The sequence below is a fragment of the Piliocolobus tephrosceles genome, chromosome 1, assembly GCF_002776525.5.
Source record: "Piliocolobus tephrosceles isolate RC106 chromosome 1, ASM277652v3, whole genome shotgun sequence".
Lineage (NCBI taxonomy): Eukaryota > Metazoa > Chordata > Mammalia > Primates > Cercopithecidae > Piliocolobus > Piliocolobus tephrosceles.
Window position 1 is genome coordinate 71,299,731 of NC_045434.1, and position 20,922 is coordinate 71,320,652.

Genomic DNA, 20,922 nt, shown 5'->3' on the forward strand with positions numbered 1-20,922 from the left:
AGGTTAAGATTAACTCAAGATAAAGTACACATTGAATCCAAAGAAGCTTGAGATGGTACTTCTAGGTCAACTCACCTAGAAGTAAGAAATATCCAAAAATCTAATCATAGCACTAGTCAGAGGCCATAAGTGAAAATATGCAAGACGGTGGAGCACGGTGGCTCACGCCTGTAATCCCAGCACTTTGGGAGGCCGAGGCCGGTGGATCACCTGAGGTCGGGAGTTCAAGACCAGCCTGACCAACATGGAGAAACCCCGTCTCTACTAAAAATACAAAAATTAGCCGGGCGTGATGGTGCATGCCTGTAATCCCAGCTACTCCGGAGGCTGAGGCAGGAGGATGGCTTGAACCCGGGAGGCAGAGGTTGCTATGAGCCAAGATTGTGCCACTGCACTCCAGCCTGGGCAACAAGAGCGAAACTCCATCAAAACAAAAGAAAAGAAAGAAAGAAAATATGCAAGAACACATCAGCAAAGTGAAACTTACCTTTCTTCTGAGATGACATGGAAAGAAAAATAGAATTGGAGGCAGGGGGTTTAGGGAGGGAAAGGGAAGGGACTAGACTATAAGAAGCTTTATATCCGTGATTCGAGGCAGGCAGATTGCTTGAGCTCAGGAGTTTGAGACCAGCCTGGCCAACAGAGCAAAACCATGTCCTACAAAAAATACAAAAATTCTCCAGGAGTGGTGGCACGTGCCTATAATCCCAGCTATTCTAGAGGCTAAGGTGGGAGGATCACTTGAGCCTAGGAGGCGGGGGTTGCAGTCAGCCAAGATCGTGCCACTGCACTCCAGCCTGGGTGACAGAGAGACTCAATCTCTAAAAATAAAGTAAAATATAGAAAGCTTATAATATAAAGACCTCTAAAGAAGGTACTTAAAATATAAAAAACTTACAAAATCCTCCCCAGAAGAAACAATGCATTGGTATCTTTTCATAACCCTTCAGCTACCATATTTACTTCACCTAGCATATGGTAAACAATAAACGTTCATCAAACGATTGAACTGGGCACTGTATCTGAAAATCCATCATGGATGGGATGGGTTTCTCTTTCCGAGGATGAAATTACTGTTGTGGAGAGGATGGAAAAACACATCATGTAAAAATGTCAGAGATATTTCTACCCAATCAAAATATGACACCAATATATCCAAACCACTACTCTATATTCACCACTACTAATAAAAGAAACTCCCTAACCAGATTCAGAAACTTAGAATCTGATAAATGATATCCCCAGAACGACAATACTTTCACACCTTCATTTCATTAAGGGCATTAAGCATATTAAATATGTCATATTACATAAACTATTCCAAATATAGGCTTTTGTCTTGAATAGTATCATCCTCTATTATCCACTGTGGTAGATGATCTATTTCACAGAGAATGAAAAACAGTAGATAATGACTAAGGAATTTATTCATACAGAGAGGATGAGTCTTCAAAAATGAACTTCTCTTTAGTCCAAGGACTGAAACCATCTAAAATCCCACTGGGCAGATGGGTTGGCTGGGTGCAAGTGGGACAGAACAAGGAAGGGGTACCGTTACCCCATTATTTGTACTACTACTAAATACAAGAGCTATTCACTTTATTTTAGATAAAGTTATATTCAGCTAAACAGAAACAAAAAAAGAGGTAAAATTAAGTAACTAACAAAAAAAAAAGTCTTTACATTCAGGCAGTAAGATAAATAAATGTCAGCTTGAGGAAAATGTCCTAAGAACATCTGCCTTGTGTTCTGTTTTATATTTTAGGTATGTTGGCTTTAAACTAATTTCCTAGATAATTTGATCATTGCCTTAATTAAAAAGAACAAAACAAAACAGGCCAGGCATAGTAGCTCACGCCTGTAATCCCAGCACTTTGGGAGTCCAAGGCAAACAGACCACCTGAGGTCAGGAGTTCAAGACCAGCCTGGCCAACACAGTGAAACCCCACCTCTACTAAAAATACAAAAATCAGCCAGGCGTGGTGGTGGGCACCTGTAATCCCAGCTACTTGGGAGGCTGAGGCAGGAGAATCACTTGAACCTGGGAGGTGGAGGTTGCAGTGAGCTGAGATCACGCCACTGCACTCCAGCCTGGGCAACAAAGCAAGACTCTGTCTCAAAACAAAACAAAACTCAAGAATCAAGAGGGAAGCACCTTTATACAGCATTGTATTCCTGTATCAAAGCCCTCACCACTCCAAAAATGATCTGACTGAGTCTGTTCCTCACCCCCATCTCCAACTGGAAGCACCTTATATATTTTCACAGTTCCTGCCCCATACTTGCAACACAGTGAGTTCTCAATAATGCTTGCTGGTCCATAATATACTGAAGTAATTTCCTAATATACATTGATATATTCCAGGGATAGTTTCAGATACTAAAGTACTCTTATTTGTATAGCAGGCTAACACTAAATTATTCTTATTTACTTGTTAAATCAATCTTGCCTAGCCTTCTGCTAGGTGATAGAGATAACTGCTTGTATATACTGTTTTTTGAGTAGCATATTACATGAAAGTTCTTTCAAATTAATCTGGATTATTAATATTCACAAAGAGTTGTAACCCTCCCACCCCATGAAATCTTTTATTCAAAAATATAAGCAAGCAGGCTGGGTGCAATGGCTCACGCTTTTCATCCTAGCACTTTGGGAGGCCAAGGGGGGCGGATTGCTTTAGCCCAGGAGTTCGAGACCACCTGGGCAACAAAGAAAGTTCTGTCTCTACAAAAAGTAAAAAATTAGCTGGGCATAGTGGCTAGCGCCTATAGTACCAGCTACTTGGGAGGGTGAGGTGGGAGAATCCCTTGAGCCCACGGGGTTCAGGGCTGCAGTAAGCTATGATCGTGCCACTGCACTCCAGCCTGAGTGACAGAATAAGACCCTGTCTCGAAAAAAATATATATATATATATATATATGTACATACATGTAAAAGCAGAACAGTCGGGTATGAATCAAAGTCTGTCTGCCCATCATTTGGTAGAGATGCAATGAGAAAATGAACAACAGCTAAGCTGGCAGTGACTACTGACCCCAGAGCTTACTATGCGGCAGGCTTTCTTGGGGAGAAAACGTTATAAACTTCCTATCCAAAGAAACTGTCCTCTTTTCTTTCTTTGATTCTCTACAAACTATATCTAAACCAATAAATATATAGTAACAATAAAAATGAGAAAACTGAGAAGGTTTTAGAATGCTTTGGTTTTAAATTAGATTGTGGTAAGCAATGACATCAAGAAATCAACTCCAGCATCACAGATACACCACTAAGAATGGTGGAACCGAAGTTTTGATTCAAGAAAGTTACACAAAAAGAATGAAGAATTAGCAGCAAAACAGAATTTACATACTTCAGGATGCCTGCAATCTAAAAGAAAATGTCAAGTAGTTCAGCAGCAGGTGGGAACAGAAAGGGCCTCATTACATTCCTCATCAAACTCACCCATGACCACTGCACTGATGGCCATCTCTCCATGGTGGGAAGAGAGGAGCAGGCTAAATGCAGTCTACAGGCCCCCCTCCAGTCCCCGATTTTACTGTTCTGCATGCCCCATATACTTTCCTCCATCACTCTAACTTGTTGAGTTTATTGGGATCAGTCTTGTGATTAAGTGCCTTGTAAATAAATACAAAACATTTCACCAGTTCACTCAAATGTTTTACTGCCTGACCTCCTGCTTGGAGGTTACACATGCAGCTGACGAAAAGAATGTCATAAGCATTCTTTTCTACCCACCTGGACTAAATTGTTATTTACCCCAGGCCAGCGTCTCTTTAAAGAAGCTAAAATTGCCTTCCTTCTTTCTGTAACACTGGGGTAAATAAAACAGATTCACAATGCCTAACAGCTCCACATGTCATTTCACAGAAGGCATTTTAGGGAAAAAGAGTTATCTGTTTTCCTAAGTAGAAAATGAAATTTATCTTTGGAGAAATAACAGTTTTTTTAAAGGAAGCTCAATGCAATTAAAAAATAAAAACACGTTTTCTTGAAAACACATGAATCAGTGAAAGATCCGTGGCCCACATGACCCGTTAATTGCTTTATAAAAATATTCCTCATATAAATGCATACATGAGTATGTTGTTTTCATAGAGTACTTGACAGCCCCTTAGTTAGTGGCAAAAAAGACTTCTCAGCTACCTGCTCTAGCCAAGGTACAGAAAAGAGCCTTCTGACATAATCATCCAATTAAAACAGCAGATCCCTTCCTTGGGAGAAAAAGATGTATAAATACTAAATATGACAGTATAAACAAACAGAAACAAGACTGAATGGCCGGGCAAGGTGGCTCACGCTTGTAATCCCAGCACTTTGGGAGACCAAGGCGGGTGGATCACCTGAAGTCAGGAGTTCAAGATCAGCCTGGCTAACATGGTGAAACCCTATTTCTACTAAAAAATACAAAAATTTAGCTGGGCATGGTGGTGCACGCCTGTAATCCTAGCTACTCAGGAGGCTGAGGCAGGAGAACCGCTTGAACCTGAAAGGCAGAGGTTGCAGTGAACTGAGATGGCGCCATTACACTCCAGCTTGGGCAACAAGAGCGAAGCTCCATCTCAAAACACACACACACACACACACACACAAGAGCTAGAAGAGTTCAATAAGAAAAATGACTAAAGGTAGGAAAATACGCAGTTAGGAAAAGTGTGGGCAGAACTGATGCAGCACGTCCCCCAGTTGTTTGTCAGAAGGTACCTAAAACCATGTTTCATGAGATTTTTGGTTTTTTTTTTACTTACTCTGCAACAAAACATAGATCGGAAGCTTCTTTTTTTTTTTTTTTTTTTTTTTGAGACAGAATCTCACTCTGTCGCCCAGGCTGGAGTGCAGTGACACAATCTTGGCTCACTGCAACCTCCACTTTCCAGGTTCAAGCAGTTCTCCTGCCTCAGCCTCCCAAGTAGCTGGAATTGGAGGCGCGTACCATCACACCCAGTTAATTTTTGTATTTTTAGTAGAGACAGAGTTTCGCCATGTTGGCCAGGCTGGTCTCGAACTCCTGGCCTCAAGTGATCTGCCACCTCAGCCTCCCAAAGTGCTGAGATTACAGGTGTGAGCCACTACGCCCGGCCTGAAGCTTCTTATATCATCTTTTCCCCACAACTATGAGAGATTTCATACCAGTAATGTAGCATCTTAAGGATCAAAAGTAGCTTCAATGGAATATGGAAACCTACGGCAAGTTTGGAAATTGGTACAATCACTACCAAAGTAAGCTTCAATTAAATTCATATCTCATTTTCAAAAACAGTAACTTGCAAAATGGCCAATCAACAAATAGCTAATTCAGCTCAAATAACTATCTGTGTTCAGAAAAGGAACAAGCAGGATACAAACATCCAAGCCCGCAGAACATAACCACTAAATATATATGCAATACGTGTTTTCTGTCAGGTTCTGAAACAAATTTGCTGTCCTAATTATATTCAGTTTAAACCAGCATAAAAAACAGCTAACATTCATTGAGCCTACTCCAAATGGTGGTAAGTGGAGGAGGTCGCTGAGAAGCGCAGTTAACCAACTCAAGGCCATTTTAAATAAAGAAGAAGAAAAGTGAAAATGAAGACCACCAGATGGAAAAAATAAGGAGTGCAAGCAATGAAAGCTTTACTTATAAACAAAAGACAACCAATTGTGAAAATAAATGCCATGGTGTTTTAAATGACTTAATGTGGGCAACTCCATGTTTAAGATGTCATAAAATTGCAGGTGATATCAATTACATTTAAAATGCTGGCAAGATAAGACTGAGGAGAAAGAAGGCAGTCACTCGGCCTATTCAGAAGCAGGGAAACACAAATCCAGATCTTTTGAAATTGCAATGGTGATCAGAAGCTGACTACAGACCAAAATAATGAAAATTATTCTTACTCCTAAGACTCCATCATACTTAGTAAGGTACCTAAGGTTATGGGAGATTAATGCACCATTCATCCTTGGGCAATCCTTACATTGTCACAATATAGGATCTACAAGGACAAGCCAGATCCATCTTTATAGAGGCAGTGCCCTTGAACCTGGCATCCAGAGGTCAACACAGTCTCTCACAGAAACACATTCGCTTCCCCACACATCCCCATATCATCCCATTTTTCTTATACACCACTTATTGGAAGTCCTTCCTAACCAAGAATGAACCCAGAGCAATTAGTCATGCACTGCATGACAACATCTCAACTAATGACGGACCACATACACGACCGACAGTGACCCCAGAAGATTATAATACCATATTTTTACTGTGCCCTTTCTATGTTTCGATACACAGATACTTACCACTGTGTTACAACTGTCTACAGTATTCAGCACAGTAACATGCTATACAGGTCTGGAGCCTAGGAGCAATAGGCTACACCATACAGCCTAGGTGGCTCTACCATCTAGGTTTGTGTAAATATATCTACAATGTTTGCTCAATGACTAAATCGCCTAATTAGTCAATCCTCAGAACATATCCCCCCGTTAAGCAACCACAGATTTGACAACTAGGGGCCCTGAGAGCAGTTTCAGTGACCCCATTTCTGGGGGTATCCATTCAGGCTGCTGGCCCCAGGAATACTGGCCACTGCCACAAAGCCTGGAGTCCCTCCCACCTCCTGGTGCAGCTGACCAGGATCCTTGAGTTCCCGTCACTGAACACTGGGGCTGGGAATCTATTTTTGCACTGAAATAGTATTTGAGAGTAACCAGAGTCTTTTTTTTTTTTTTTTTTTTTTTTGAGATGGAATCTTGCTCTGTCACCCAGGAAGGAGTGCAGTGGTGCAATCTTGGCTCACTGCAACCTCTGCCTCCCAGGTTCAAGTGATTCTCCTGCCTCAGTCTCCCAAGTAGCTGGGATTACAAGCATGCACCACCATGCCTGGCTAATTTTTGTATTTTTAGGAGAGACAGGGTTTCACCATGTTGGTCAGGTTGGTCTCAAACTCCTGACCTCAGGTGATCTACCCACCTCGGCCTCCCAAAGTGCTGGGATTACAGGTGAGCCACCATGCCCAGCTGGCTAGTTTCTACAGTATGCTACATAAGAGGCAAGAAGGCTTTTGCCAGACAGCTGAGAACTAAAGCACCAATTTTCACATCATTCTATAGGAAAATCAATGCCTCATTGCAAGCTGATTTACAAGTTTTTGAAACTACTTCTCTATGGAGGGGGCCTAGAAGAGGAAACAGTATGCATATACTAAGGCAGTAAAAGTGAAGGAGACTGGGTGTGGTGGCTCATGCCTGTAATCCCAGCTACTTGGGAGGCTGAGGCAGTAGGATTGCTTGAGTCCAGGAGTTCAAGACCAGTCTGGGCAACAAAGCAAGACTCTGTCTCTAACAAAAAGGTAAAAATTAGCTAGGCAGGATGCTGCACACCTATAGTACCAGCTCCTTGGAAGGCTGAGGCAAGAGGATCCCTTGAGACCAGGAGGTCAAGGCTGCAGTGAGCTATGATCATACCAATGCATTCCAGCCTGGGCAACAAAGAGAGACCCTATCTCTTAAAAAAAGCGGGGGAGGTGGTGGGTGGAGAAGGATTCAAAATACAATAGGATCAATGGAAAGACAACATATCTTCTGTGAAATGTATTTTTGCAGACTATGCTCCTCTCCAGCAACCTCTAATATATCAGCTATGGCTTCCTATTTCAAAATCCTTCGCCTACCTCCCAATCTTCTCTTTTCTCTTTTGTCTATCACGTCCTGTTCTCTAGAGATTTCCAGCCCAGAATTTGAAACACCCCAAGTGTCTCAAATTATTTCAAAATAAGTTATGAAACTTTCAAAACAAATTAATGTAGTAAGTGTACACTATAAAGGAATCTGCCACGGCGGGTATCAGGAAACCCAAAACCCTGGAGATCATGTTGCAATTCCTTAAAGGAAGCAAACCACAGCTCAGGAGAGGCCAAGGAGGTATATATGTAACATATAGCAGTCCCACAAACACTTTAAAGAACTTCACGGAATCAGCACTAAATCTCTGCGAAGATTCAGAAGTCGGTGCCAGCACTGTGACAGAAGGCAACGTTTTGCAGAGGGCAGCGGAGGTACAACAGAATATGTATCTTTTTCCACAGTGGAGCAAAACTTCTGCTAAATTTTACTAATCCTCTTATGCCAATCACTTCCAACCTCTGACAGGACACTTTTTCTAAAATGATCTCAACAACCCTGGTGAACCTCATAAAATGTATCCAAACAAAATTAATTGTAATGTAAACAAATGTAAAACCAAGTATACTGCATACATTACAGTCCCATTTCTCATGGGAAGGGTCAGCAGCGAATGCTAAGATCATTCAAATAACATGAATTATCACTGTAAAACAGAAGTTTAAATTTACTATTTAAATTTGCTACTTGAATCTTTTCTGGACAAAAACAAACGTGGCAACTAGTTTCTTCTGAAGAGTAAACAGCACAGAAGTTTCCTCCTTCACTCTGACCACAAATTCAACCACAGAGTCAAAACAAAAAGTCTTCTAGAAATCACAAATCTGTACAGAGGTGTGCAGCTGGGAACCTTAGGAATCATATTCAACTAAGTTGACGAAGACAAAGAAACTGAGTCATGGGTGGCTAAGTAACTAAGTCATGGGTGGCTAAAACCAAAATAGCTAATTAGTGACTTGGGATTCAGGTTTCTGAAATTCCACAGGCGTGCACTTTCCACTAGACCACATGAGTGAAGATGGGGGATGGTAGGAGGAGGTGCAAAAATTCAAAATGGACTTGGCCCGTTACACATCTGCCCTGAGTAGTTTCATCTTACATGGCCTAAGGGACTCTCAAGGAACAAGCTAGAGTCACCTTTTTTTTTTTAAGACAGAGTCTTGAGCTGTCACCCAGGCTGGAGTGCAGTGGCACAATCTCGGCTCACTGCAGCCTTTGCCTCCTGGGTTCCAGCGATTCTCCTGCCTCAGCCTCCTGGGTAGCTAGGATTACAGGCACATGCCACCGCGCCCAGTTAATTTTTGTATTTTTAGTAGAGATGGGGTTTCACCATGTTGGCCAGGCTGGTCTTGAACTCCCTGACTTCAGGTGATCCGCCCGCTTCCACCTCCTAAAGTGCTGGGATTACAGGGGCATGAGCCACCGTGCCTAGCCAAGCTAAAGTCACTTCTAGTGGTGCCTGGGTAGTGTTTTTAGACAATAAAGTGACTAAAATTAATTTGGAGTCAGAGTATACACATATCAACAGTAATTCAAATACCATTCCAAGAGTCACTATTTGATTTTCTAAAGGTCCGATAAGAATTTAAGGAAAAATGCCATTTGAATGTATTCAATTACCAATAAAATACACACTCCAAGGAGACTGACTACCCTTAGAATCTGTTAAGTAAGGCCTCAAGGTCCCCAGATAGTTAAAAGAAGAAAAAAAAAATAGAAAAAGAGAGATAGCTCTGGTAGAAAAAAAAAACAGTTCTTAGAGCACCACAACCACAGCAATGAAAGGAACCCAAGATTATATCCAAGTACTGACTGGCCCAAACACAGCAGAGAAGAAGAGGCATTCTGATTATCAAAGTGTTTGAAAAATCCAGGTTTAATTTAGGTTTGAGATGTGTGGAAGAAGTGATGAGACAGAAAAGAGGAAAAAATAGAAAACCAGAGGAGAGCTAAGAAAGTCATGAAGTGGTAAAGAGAGCAGGTGGGCCAGGCGTGGTGGCTCATGCCCGTAATCCCAGCACTGTGGGAGGCCAAGGTGGGTGGATCGCTTGAGGTTGGTAGTTTGAGACCAGCCTGACCAACATTGAGAAATCATGTCTCTACTAAAAATATAAAATTAGCTGGGCTTGGTGGCGCGCACCTGTAATCCCAGCTACCGGGGAGGCTGAGGCAGGAGAATCACGTGAACCTGGGAGGCAGAGGTTGCAATGAGCCAAGATCACACCATTGCATTCCAGCGTGGGCAACAAGAGCAAAACTCCGTCTCTCCAAAAAAAAAAAAAAAAAAAAAAGCAGGTGATATATGTAAGGAGGAAGGAGGAGGGAAAGGCGAGAAGGTGCAGATCTCAGAGCCTTGGCAGGAAAGCCCCCGCTTTCAGCAGAGGTAAGCTCTGGTCAAGACATATGCATTAGACCAGATGGTAAAGGACATTTGGAGGTTTCTGTCTGGGTGCAGGTAGAGGTTTCTATAGAATATATTGGGGCTATACTTTTGCTCTCCCTGTTTCAGAACTTGATCTTATGCATTCGATCAGAAGTGAGCAATGCCAACTTAGAAATTTATACTGAGAAGCCCTAATTCTCAAGGGGACTCAGCTCATTCTTAACCCAAAAGGCCTAGTATCTGGGGAAATCACTTCAGAATTCAAACATTCTGAATAAAGGGATTTAATCACCCTAACCATTGTAACGAAAGGAGGATAGGCTTGAAGCTGGCTTCCACTGCCAGTTCAGAGTCTTCTCTAAAACTTAATTATATATTTTTTAACAATTTCTTTTTTAGCATTCCTTTCTATTAACCAAAAACCTCTTTGACATAGCAGTGCTTCCTCTTACTTCCAAGATTCTGAACAGTCACGTGGCTAAAATATGGACTGGATCTCAGACTAACGCAGAAGTGCATGCTGAGGAACACACACCTAGTCAAACACAATCAAGTAGAAAAATCTACAAGGTGGTGGGGAAAGCAGGTAAGCTGAACTTGCAGACTATCGGCCAAATGCAGTCTGGTGGTTTTAAAATGTTTTTCTCTTCATAGCTTTTTTACTAAAAGTCTGTAAGGAATGTTTAAACATCAGTAAGATACACAGAAAGATGAATGGTTACAATATTGAAAATAGTAACACTGATAAGCACTTCTCTCTGCAGCTTCTCTCTAAAATCACTTCTCTTTAAAGTCAAAAGTTACTGCGCACCTACCAAGGATCAAAAATGCAATAAGACACTCTCACTTTAAGTCATCAATATCTTAATAAATATTTAATATTCGTGCACAAAACAAAACCGTGACTAAATACAGCCTTGCCAATTATAAAATCTGGCAGTATATAAGCTGGACAATACTTGGAAGATAAGTTTTAGCAACAAAGAACATAAAAATGTACATGTTATTTTATTTTAAGCATTAAACCTACTCCTGGGAATTCAACCCAAAGGAATAACTGGAAAGAAAAAAAACACTGTATGTACAAAGACATTAATGGTATTTTATTGATAATAGCCAAACAAACACCTGGAAATAACCCAAATAGTCAACAAACGGAAACTGTTAATTATAACATACTACTCAATGAGCTCTACATCCATTAACATTATATTAAGAATATGTAGCAACAGAGAAAAGCGTGACTAATAAGATAAACGGGAAGAAAAGCGGAACAAAGTACTCTCACAATATACTGTTCTATTTGAGTATTATTCTAAATACATGACATGATTACAGTTATATAATAGAAAGTTTAGAACTAATATATAAAAATGCTGTGGATATACTTGAGTGGTGGGGTAATTGGTTTTAATATTCTTGAGATATTTTAAGAGGTATGGGGGCCGGGCACAGTGGCTCATGCCTCTAATGCCAGCGCTTTGGGAGGCTGAGGTGGGTGGATCACTGGAGGTCAGGAGTTCAAGACCAGCTTGGCCAATATGGTGAAACCCCGCCTCTACTAAAAATACAAAAATTAGCCAGGTGTGGTGGTGTATGCCTATAATCCCAGCTACTCAGGAGACTGAGGCATAAGAATCACTTAAATCTGGGAGACCATCCTGGCTAACCCGGTGAAACCCCGTCTCTACTAAAAAATACAAACAACTAGCCGGGCGAGGTGGCGGGCGCCTATAGTCCCAGCTACTCGGGAGGCTGAGGCAGGAGAATGGCGTGAACCCGAAAGGCGGAGCTTGCAGTGAGCTGAGATCCGGCCACTGCACTCAAGTTGGGGTGACAGAGCGAGACTCCATCTCAAAAAAAAAAAAAAAAAAAAAAAAAATTTGGGGGGGTTGCAGTGAGCCAAGATCGCGCCACTGCACTCCAGCCTGAATGACAGAGTGAGACTCCATCTAAAAATAATAATAATAATAATTGAGGTACAGTTGTTTTAAAAAATGGGCTTCAGCTTGATGATACTAGCCACAGCCTATGTAAGTCAAAAAGATGAGGCCAGGCATGGTGGCTCACACCAGTAGTTCTAAGACTTTTGGAGGCCAAGGTGGGAAAATTAATTGAAGCCAGGAGTTTGAGACCAGCCCAGGGAATACAGCAAGATCCTCATCTCTGACAAAAAAAAAATTAAAAATTAAAAAATTTCGCTGTGTGTGGTAGTGCACGCCTGTAGCCCCAGCTACACAGGAAGCTGAGGTGGAAGGATCACTTAAGCCCAGGAGTTCTAGGCTGCAGGGAACCATGGTCACACCACTATACTCTAGCCTGGGCATGACAGAGTGAGACCCTGTCTCTCTGCCAAAAATAGTCAAGAAGATGGGTCCTAATCACTATGTCATAGATACCTGACCAAAAGTATGTGTTTCAGAGACCAAGGTCTTCAAAGCAGTGGAGTGAAGGAGAAAAGATGATTGGTCACACACAAGTTGGGTATCTATTTGACAACTGAGTACACTAGCAAAATAGAGTGTGCTGCACAGGTTTTCCTTCTACAGAGACATGGGAGAAATTAACAGAGTTTTGGCTACCATCCTCCTTATAAACAACCTCTAACAACTTGTGGACATCAACAAACACATGCTGGGGACGGTGGCTCATACCTGTAATCCCAGCACTTTGGGAGACTGAGGCAGGCAGATCATTTGACGCCAGGAGTTTGAGACCAGCCTGGCCAACATGGCAAAACCCCATCTCTGCTAAGAATACAAAAGTTAGCCGGGCATGGTGGCACATGCCTTTAGTCTCGACTACTTGGGAGGCTGAAGCATGAGAATCGCTTAAACCTGGGAGGTGGAGATTGCAGTGAGCCAAAGTGGCACCACTGTACTCCAGCCTGGGCGAAAGAGCTAGACTCTGTCTCAATAAAAAGTACTAACCACTATATGACAATGGATTCTAAAGAACCACAAATTTGCCATATGTTTTAAAAAGCTATTCCTTGCATTGAACATTCACTGCTGGTGATGGATAAATCTCTACTTAAGAAAAAGAGAGCTGACTGTACATACCTCATAGATGCAGGCATGTTAAAACAGACTGACAGTCACAGGCCGCCTTAGGTCAACAACTACAACATACTGTCTGTTAATTACCCATCAGGTTAGGCCATAAGCAGATTTCACTGGTAGGCCAACATTCAGGCTAGGAGGGAAGAAAAAAGGAATGGAAGGAAAATGCAAGAGAAAGGAGAAAGTACTAGGGAGTGAACACAGTAACACTAACTCTTTAGGGGTAACACTAACTCTTTAGGGGCAACACAGTGCAGGGTCCCATAAGTGACCAACCCCTAACCAAAAAGCTCTATAAATCTATAACACTTCTTTCTTGTTTTTTTTTTTTTTTTTGAGACAGGGTCTCCTTCAGTCACCCAGGCTGGTGTGCATCAGTGGTAGGATCTCAGCTTACAGCAACCTCTGCCTCCAAGGCTCAAGCGATCCTCCCACCTCAGTCTCTAGAGTAGCTGGGACTACAGGGGTGCGCCACCATGCCTGGCTACTTTTTGTATTTTTTGTAGAGACAGGGTTTCGCCATGTTGCCCAGGCCAGTCTCGAATTCCTGGGCTCAAGCAATCCACCCACATTGACCTCCCAAAGTGCTGGGATCACAGGCGTGCACCATGGCGCCTGGCCTTATAATACATTTTACACCCTTAGCCTCAACTCTCCCAAAATAAATAATTCAGAGAAGGAGAATATATTCCAAAGATAAGCACTCCTTTTGTTGTCAAAACTATTAGCAGTTTATGAAAATATTTACAATGGGCATGACAACCTTTAAGAGTTCAATAGTAACATTCTTTTTATAAATTCGGCCAAGATATCTAACAATTCAATACAAACAAGCATCCCATTTTACTGCACTAATATTTAAAAGCTTTTATTCTATAATTACTTAACTTCTATATTAATATAAAACACCCTCATTCCCATTTACTCTGAACATCAGTACCAACTTTTCCCCAAATATTTACCTCTGAAAAAATCAAAACTTCATAAATCAATGAGTCCTTACCTTTCAAAAGAAATTTGCAATGAATTCCAGGGAGACTCATATAAAATGAACTGAAAGAGAAATAAAATCCATTCCAGGAAAAAAAAATCCAAAGACTTTCATAGTAAATCTATTCAAGTTCATATTTCTTCAACACTAATCCGAGTCTTAATAGTCACATCATTAATACTCTTAATACTCACATTTTTAACATTCTGCCGCCAGCGACTACTACTGTTCAAATAAACTCTGGTTCACACACTGATGTCTGCTTCACACATCAACTTGCTTCTCCCACACTTACACTTGCTTCCCACAGAGTCGTAATAATTTCTTACAAGTTTTACCAGGCTGTGTCCCAAAATAAAGAGAATGGCTTCTTCCATTCCGAGGATTTTTGACATTTCTCCGCCAAATGAGGGAGGAGGCATTTGCACTTCAATAGTAGTTTCAAGACCCAACTATCATTTCCAAAACCCATCTCTACATCCCAGCCTAACACACACACACACACACGCACACATACACATGCACATTCTCTGCCTATTCTGCCAAAGGACTCTGAATTGAGTGGCCTGAAGATTTCTCGTGTCTGCCCTGCAAGTCTTCTTGCCCCTGCTGTGAAGTCTCAGAGCCTTAAGTGAGGAAATATAACCCAGGATATTTATGGGTCTGTCTAGACACCATTATTTCTAAGCAGAAGCCACAGACAAGTGTAACAGCAGGCAACATGACACTCGTAAGGTAAACCAAATGAGAGGATACAGTCAGTAATAAAAAGTTTTCATTTACAGTTTGTGGGGGGAAAGCTTTAGGAAAGACAAGTTCTTATGTTTCAGGTGGTATTTTGTATGTAAACCATATGTCAATAGGCAATTCTGAAAACCATGGAATTAAAGTCATCCAATCTTAGGCAACAGGGCAATAAATAAATTCCCTCGTAAGACTTTCAAATATGAAACAAAACTCAGCCATCTGAGCAGGTTTGACCACTTGCTCAGTTCTGTAGTGATAATTACTATGATTTGATCTGAGATAAAAGTTATAAAACTTTTTATCAAGTATGTTTTGTTTTTACTTTTTCACTGTCTTATTTTAATGTCAGAATAAATATGTATTGAAGTAGTAGCATACTGAGGTTGTCAGCAAAGCCTGGGTCCTTCCTCTCACTCTCCTCCCTGGACAGCATGAGTTTCACCACTTGCTCCACCTTCTCCACCAATTACCAGTCCCTGGGCTCCATCCAGCCGCCCAGCTGGTCAACAGCGTGGCCAGAATCTATGCAGGTTCCTAGGGCTCTGGTTTTCGGATCTCTGTGTCCTGCTCCACCAGCTTCTGGGATGGTTTGGGGTCCAGGGGCCTGGCCACAGGGATGGCTGGCCATCTGGCAGGAATAGGAGGCATCCAGAACGAGGAGACCATGCAAAGCCTGAAAGACCTCCTGGCCTTCTACCTGGACAGGCTGAGGAGCCTGGAGATTGAGAACCGGAGGCTGGAAAGCAAAATCTGGGAGCACCTGGAGAAGAAGGGACCCCAGGTCAGAGACTGGAGGCCATTACTTCAAGACCATCGAGGACCTGAGGGCTCAGATCTTAGCAAATACTGTGGACAATGCCTGCATTGTTCTGCAGATTGACAATGCCTGTCTTGCTGCTGATGACTTTAGAGTCAAGTATGAGACACAGTTAGCCATGCGCCAGTCTGTGGAGAGCGACATTATGGGCTCCACAAGGTCACTGATGACACCAATGTCACTTGGCCGCAGCTGGATACAGAGATCGAGGCTCTCAAGGAGGAGCTGCTCTTCATGAAGAACCACAAAGACGAACTAAAAGGCCTACAAGCCCAGACTGCCAGCTCTGGGTTGACCATGGAGGTAGATGCCTCCAAATCTCAGGACCTCGCCAAGATCATGGCAGACTTCTGGGCCCAACATGACGAGCTGGCTCAGAAGAACTGAGAGGAGCTGGACAAGTGCTGGTCTCAGCGGACTGAGGAGAGCACCACAGTGGTCATAATGCAGGCTGCCAAGGTTGGAGCTGCTGAGATGATGCTCACAGAGCTGAGACATACAGTCCAGTCCTTGGAGATCGACCTGGACTCCACAAAAAATCTGAAGGCCACCCTGAAGAACAGCCTGAGGAAGGTGGAGGTCCACGACACCCTGCAGATGGAGCAGCTCAACGGGATCCTGCTGCACCTGGCATCAGAGCTGGCACAGACCCAGGAAGAGGGGTGGCACCAGGCCCAGGAGTGCAAGGTCCTGCTGAACATCAAGGCCAGCCGGAGGCTAGGATCACCACCTACCGCTGCCTGCTGGAAGACGGTGAGGACTTCAATCTTCAGTCTTGGTGATGAACAGCAGCAACTCCATGCAAACCATTCAAAAGACCACCACCCACCGCAAAGTGAGTGGCAAAGTCATGTCTGAGACCAACAACACCAAAGTTCTGAGACACTAAGCCAGCAGAAGCAGGGTACCCTTTGGGGAGCAGGAGGCCAATAAAAAGCTCAGTGGTTTAAGAAAAAAAAAACAAAAGGTCGGGTGAGGTGGCTCACGCTTGTAATCCCAGGACCTTGGGAGGCCGAGGCGGGCAGATCACGAGGTCAGGAGATTGAGACCATCCTGGCTAACACGGTGAAACCCCGTCTCTACTAAAAATACAAAAACAAAAACTTAGCCAGGCTTGGTGGTGGGCGCCTGTAGTCCCAGCTACTCTGGAGGCTGAGGTGGGAGAATGGCGTGAATCCAGGAGGCGGAGCTTGCAGTGAGCCAAGACGGCACCACTGCACTCTAGCCTGGGCGACAGAGTGAGACTCCGTCTCAAAAGAAAAAAAAAAAAAGTACTATATTGAGAAAAATATGGGGCTAAGAAAACAAGGAGGATGAAAATGAGGGGTTTTTTTTTTGTATTTTTTAATGACTTTCAAAACAAGGTAAGAAAATTGTTAAGTGGCTCTTGTTTTATTCAATGTAATAGATCAATAATATAATTAGTTCTAAATATTTTTTAAATACCATCATTCGTAATTACAAAAATTAAATGGTAAGCAATTATGAAATTAACAAAATGAAAGTTTCAAAACCAGCACTAGCAGGATGTGAGGAAAGTTGTAAACTTAAAGATTGATGATGGTGCTATAAGCTGATAGTCTTTCCAGGGAGCAATCTGGCCATAGGTAACAAGATCTACAAGCAATTCATGACTCTAACCCACAGAACCTACCTTGGAAACTAAACCCTAATGAAATACTCTCCAAGTAAAATAAATGTAATTTGTTCATCAATGTTTATAGTGATGCTTTTTGTAATAGTTAAAATTGGGGAAAATCTAAATATCAAGCCACAAGAGAACAGTTAAATAACCAATCGTGCTATAATAAAAGATGGAATTACTGATCCCGAATCTTTGCTCCCTTCCTATAACATATCCCATCCAGTTCCCTGTGACTTGTCTGGGAATCACATGGGATGAGTGGAAGTCCTCAACCCAGTGAGTCTAGGCTTGGTCATGTGATATACTTTGGCCAATGGGATGTGAAGAGACAACCTATTCACCATTCCCTCGCACAACAGCTTTCAATGCAGTTACATGCTTCTCATTACACTACCACTCTCAGCCATGGGAACAGCATGTCTGAGATAGGGGCTGTCCTTCAGGCTATATCCCTGAGTGAGAGGACACCGTGGAGCTGAACTGAGCCCAGTCAAGCATCCAAGCCTACCAATAGCACTCACATAACACAGTCAAAAAATAAATGTTTGTTGTTATAAGCCAGCAAGATGTTGGAACCTTTTCTGTTACCACAGCAAAAGCTCACAATACAACAGTTAGTTTGATGACAACAACTTGTCATCAAAACATGACAAGTTATATAGTAGCGGATATAGCAAACATATATTTGAAATACGCTCACGAAAAAGTAGAATAAAAAATAACAGGTAGACACAAAAGATATCGATATAAAGCAAGTCAATGAGTACCAGAAATTAATTGAAAATGATATAATAATTTATAATTATTTTTGTCAAGGAAGTATGTGTTTATACTTCACCTGCACCTACATCTACATTGCCACATCTTTTAATTCCTGTTTAGATGCTACCTCTTTATAAGTACATTTTTCAGCAATTCTGTACATACCATACTCATAACAGAAATATTTCTATCCAACACACTTTGTCTGCTTCAATGACATAAAGATTACTGAACACTTATCACAAAAGTAAATCTAGTGCAAAGGTTACTACTATTCAACCTTTCATATGTATGATTTAGGGTTCAACAATTCTTTCGTCAGATTATAAAGAAGGCAACTGTAAAAAACAGACAAAAGCAAGAGTTAGAAGAAAGTATTTGCGGCCGGGCGCGGTGGCTCAAGCCGGTAATCCCAGCACTCTGGGAGGCCGAGACGGGCAGATCACAGGTCAGGAGATCGAGACCATCCTGGCTAACATGGTGAAACCCCGTCTCTACTAAAAAATACAAAAAACTAGCCGGGCGAGGTGGCGGGCGCCTGTAGTCCCAGCTACTCGGGAGGCTGAGGCAGGAGAAAAGCGTAAACCCAGGAGGCGGAGCTTGCAGTGAGCCGAGATCCGGCCACCGCACTCCAGCCTGGGCGACAGAGCGAGACTCCATCTCAAAAAAAAAAAAGTATTTGCTGGGATAATCCACTTCCTTATCATCAAACATTGTATGAAAGCAAGATCTCAAAGACCCTCACCTATCTGAGGGTAAAGCTGTGTTGCCAATGAATTTATCTTTATGACCTACGTTAGAAATTCCATTGCATCTGTATGATTCAAGAATCACAAAAATGTTCACTATATCTCACTCATAATTTATCCTAAAATAAATTCAACAGCAAAAAAATTATTAATGTGAATCATCTTTACTATCATCTTCTATGCGACAGCAAGAAATATAAAATGTGTATACTTCCAATAATAACAAAAACAAAAAACGGCCAGGTATGGTGGCTCACACCTATAATCCCAGCATTTTGGAAGGCCAAGGGGGGGCGGGGGGAGATCACTTGGGGCCAGGAGTTTGAGACTAGCCTGGGAAACATGATGAAACCTGTCACTACGAAAAATAAAAAAATTTGGCAGAGCATGTTGGCATATACCCGTAGTCTTAGCTACTCAAGAGGCTGAGGTGGAAGGATTGCTTGAGCCCAGGAATTCAAGGCTGCAGTGAGCTATAATCACACCACTGTACTCCAGCCTAGGCAACAGAGCAAGACCTTGTCTTTAAAAAATTAATTAATTCGTTTTTTAAAAAATATTAAGAGGATTTATAGTATATCAATTGAAAAGATGCTACAAATATTAGTTATTAAGACCACAAGTTAACTGAGCATGGTGGCTCACACCTATAATCCCAGCACTTTGGGAGGCTGAGGTAGGAGGATCACTTGAGCCCAAGAGTTCGAGACCAGCCTGCGTAACCTAGCGATACTCTGTCTCTACAAAAAAATAAAAAATTAGCTGGGCATGGTAGCACATGCCTGTATTCCTAGCTACTCAGGAGGCTGAGGTAGGAGGATCTCAAGATCTTGTCTCAAAAAAATAAAAAGAATACAGAAATTATGTATATATTATGAAGGAGTGTATAAAATTACGACTATGAAGTTATGTCTATATATGAACATTAACTATTAGATTGATGTCAACGTAATTGTGGGTTTTGCCATTACTTTTAACAGCAAAAACTGTGATTACTTTTGCACCAACCTATAAAAAACATGAAAAAAAATTTAAATAGCCGGTCATAGGTTTGTGGCTAAGTTTATACCAATTTTTTAAACATGCTGATACACTGAGAGAAAAAATGCCTGATATTTGTATTTACAAAATGTGTACTTGCTATGAAATAAACCCACGTCTCTCAGTTACAAAAGAATCTGAAGTATGCTTCAAGTTTCTAAAAACAATTTCTGTTAAATATCTTTCTAATTAGGACAACCGTGAGTTAGTAAATGGAACACGTTCAGTTTGATTTTTTATCATTTCCTGATAACTGGAGCTCATTCCTGGAACATCAATGGTTTTTACTATATTCCCTAATTTAAAGATGATGCCTTTCACTGCTGGGGAAAATAATGGGCACCCCCAGTAGATACTAACGAGCAGAAGGGCTGCTGTAGATCAGGTCTAGGTAATGTTTTCCTTTCTGCCTTCGAGAAGTGGTGATGAAGGGTGGATATAAGCACAAGCTCTGGATTCATGCCCAGATTTGACACTAGGCTCCATCATTCACTAGTATTTGCATGCCATGACGTTACATACCTAACTAGTATTTATTTACTAGCTGTAGGATCTTGTGCAAGTTACTTAGCCTTTCTAAGCCCAAGTCGTCTTATCTATAATAGGCCAATGACAGTGCTTACTTCACAGGGTTGTCGTAAGGATCAAGAAAGATAATCCACTTAAAGTGCTGGACAAAGCACTTGCACATAGTAAGTACTGCAGTAACTAAATGCCAATTAATATTAGTCTCTCTCTGCTGGTCGTCGAGGTGTCATCAGGCTTACATCTCACCATCGCCTATAACTACTTTTACTTTCTGTCTCTAACCATTTTCCTCCAGTCCCCTTAGGCATCACTGAAGAACTAAGGCACCTAAGAGTAGTCTGATAACCATCTATGGTGGTGCTGTCCAAAGGAAATATAATGTGATCCACAAATGCAAGCCACATATGTAATTGTCGATTCCCTTGTAGTCACATAGAAAAGCAAATCAAGACAGGTGAAATTAATTTTGACAACAGATTTATCTCAATATACACAAAATATTATGTCAACATATAATAAAAAAAAGAT

At 41.7% G+C, this 20,922-nt stretch overlaps 1 protein-coding gene and 1 pseudogene across 1 annotated transcript in view; one reads left to right on the forward strand and one right to left on the reverse strand.

Annotated features, from left to right (window-relative positions):
* Positions 1-20,922, reverse strand: part of PTPN14 (protein tyrosine phosphatase non-receptor type 14) — a 205,817-nt gene that overhangs the window by 170,063 nt on the left and 14,832 nt on the right. The gene's annotated exons all lie outside the window — the stretch shown is intronic.
* Positions 15,284-16,558, forward strand: LOC111537042 (annotated as a pseudogene).